Raw genomic sequence first — 2,576 nt, 5'->3', positions numbered from 1 at the left:
GTGAGTGTCGCCGAGAGGTGAGATCCACTTCTGCACAGAACACACACTTAGCACACACATGCTCACATGATGTGTCAGCATGTAGATTGATGAGCTCCACATGTTCTCTATGTGTCCTTCTCAGATTTCTCCCCACCGGTTTGTTTACTCCTGCAATGTAATGATGAGACATTCGATCAATGTTTTATTTACAGTCGATACACTTTAATACACTTTATTTTTAACTGTGCAATCAAAACAACCACAGATATCTGAATGTCTATATGTTAGATAAGAGTGGAGTAATCTACTTCTTGAGTGGCAGGACATAAGGACGTCCTTATCGCAAGCAAATATGAGTCCTGTGATGAAATGTGGTGCACAGAGGCAAACAGATGCCGGCTTAGGTTACACCTCGTTTGGCCTCACTTTCCTGGCTGCTGGCCATTCTATTAGTGTCATCAGCGATGTGTAACAGAGCGGCTCTGCGTCGCTGCACTCACTTTGCTGCGACGGTCACACGTGGTTCGGCTTCGTCACCTGCCCTTTCATGTCACAGTGTGTGCGCACTGTGTATGTTTATGTGTGTGTGTGTCTGTTTAGTGGCTTTTTTTGTGAGCCAAAAAACACTTTGTCACTCGACGTAACTGCTTTGACACTGGCTCTGTGTTCCTGTTGACTGTGAGAAAGTGGAAGAACATGAAAATCTGTCATGCATTTGTTATATGTAACACAAATACACATACATGTGCACATACACGCTTATCCTTCCCTATATTTTCCTAATTTTTGGCTTTTTTCACAATGGCAGCTTCTAAATAGCAAAAATTGACTTGTCCTTTTGTAAAGTGACAGTACGCTTAAATACTACGCTTGCAGCTTTAGATCATGTGCTTTTCACTGTTTTCTGGCTTGTTATTAATCTAATTATTATATATCTAATCAGCACATCAATCAAACAAATTACAGTTCTGCCTTAGTGACATTTCCTCAACTTTTACTATTATTCTTATATTACTTTAGCTATGAATGTCCGATATTGGCTTTTTTGCCAATAACCGATGTGCCGATATTATCCAACTCTCAATTCTTGATTCCGACATCAACCGATGCCGATATATGTGGGGTATCTAACTAAGGTTAGGTAACATCACATATCTCCTGTCATGGAATTAACACATCATGCCTCATTTTACTGTGATGCCCCTCTGGTTGCATTCACAAATGCAACAAGGCTTTCAAATGTAAACATTGTGTGTGCAAAATAAGAAAACTACCTCAACTTAAGTTATGGTCAGTAAATGCAGGCAAAATCCAGGCATTATTTTATCAGTTTTCATAATAGGCAAAAAAAAAAAGCCAAAAAAAACATAATGATCTTGACTGATATTACATTTTTATGCCAATATCCTGCCAATAATATTGGACACCCCTAACTTTAGCCTAAATAAAAGCTCTTGATGCCTCCTCCTTCATCAGTGGATGCCTCTAGAAATCTTGCAGATATATTTCTGGCTTTCTTTATTCAGACCATGTCACAACATATAGCTGTTTTAATGAGCAGACTTATTGTGAAAAGGCACTTAAAGGCAGCCTGCTGTTACACAATGACCTCGCTGTGAGCTGCAGGAATTTTTCTCACTCTTTCCTTCACCCTGAGCTGATCATCAGCAAAGACAAAGCTGAGGGGTTGTGAAAATGTTTCTCTTCATCTTGAGCCACTTGACAAAACCTCTTAAGTCAGACTTCTGTTGATTATCTGAACTCTGTTGAGCCCTGCAGCAATGTATTGTGTTGCTCATGAGTTCACACAGTTACATTATGAGAGGAAAGTGTGGATGCGTCCACCTGCAGAACCTTCATAAGACTGTTTGTGCTCCAACAACAGCAGAAGCAGTAGAAGATGACTCCTCCTCCTCCTTCTTCTTTAGTGTTGAACCAACAACCCTGAATGACACCTAATTACCTGCTGTTGTAAATTATAATTAAACCAGACAAAATTAGTGATTTGCTCATTTGTTTTGCACAATTTGTCCCGTGATATGTACACTCCTTATTATGAATACCAGCAATGTGATTATTTTTTCTGCAATTTGTGCACTTTTCCCACATCATTTGAGTTAATGTTTTGATTCATTAGACTGTCCAGCATTTGAGCAGATCCGGTGAATCTGGATGTGTGAAAAGAGATGAATGAGACGACGTGCGGTGCATGCCAGCCTTTCCAACACTTTCTCAGTGAGATAAACTGCTAGGTGCCAAAAAGCAGACAAGTCATTTACATAATTACATCAGCAGAGATGCATTCAATGACAGCAGGGACTGAAATTAATAATGTAAATTTTACTTAGATGACTCAGTTGCTGTTATATTAAAGTCTCAGCAGACAGTAACACCTGTCTTAGTGAGGGAACAAAGGATTAAAGGACAAAAAAGAAGTTGTAGCTACAATAAGAGTTAAAGTAACTGACTGGAAGATCTCAGGACTGAAGCCATCCATCCACTCTTACTGACTTCTGTGCCAAGAAACAAGAAATGCAGCTACAGTGATAATAACACAACTTATCTGAACTCCTGAAAGTTAACTCTGGCAGGCT

The 2,576-nt window shown here is 39.5% G+C and overlaps 1 protein-coding gene across 5 annotated transcripts in view; it reads left to right on the top strand.

The window, feature by feature from the left end:
• Positions 1-2,576, top strand: part of abcc8 (ATP-binding cassette, sub-family C (CFTR/MRP), member 8) — an 85,304-nt gene that overhangs the window by 4,351 nt on the left and 78,377 nt on the right. The window lies entirely within an intron of this gene.

The sequence above is a fragment of the Amphiprion ocellaris genome, chromosome 3 (genome assembly GCF_022539595.1).
Source record: "Amphiprion ocellaris isolate individual 3 ecotype Okinawa chromosome 3, ASM2253959v1, whole genome shotgun sequence".
NCBI lineage: Eukaryota > Metazoa > Chordata > Actinopteri > Pomacentridae > Amphiprion > Amphiprion ocellaris.
This window is presented reverse-complemented; position numbering and strand designations above follow the sequence as displayed.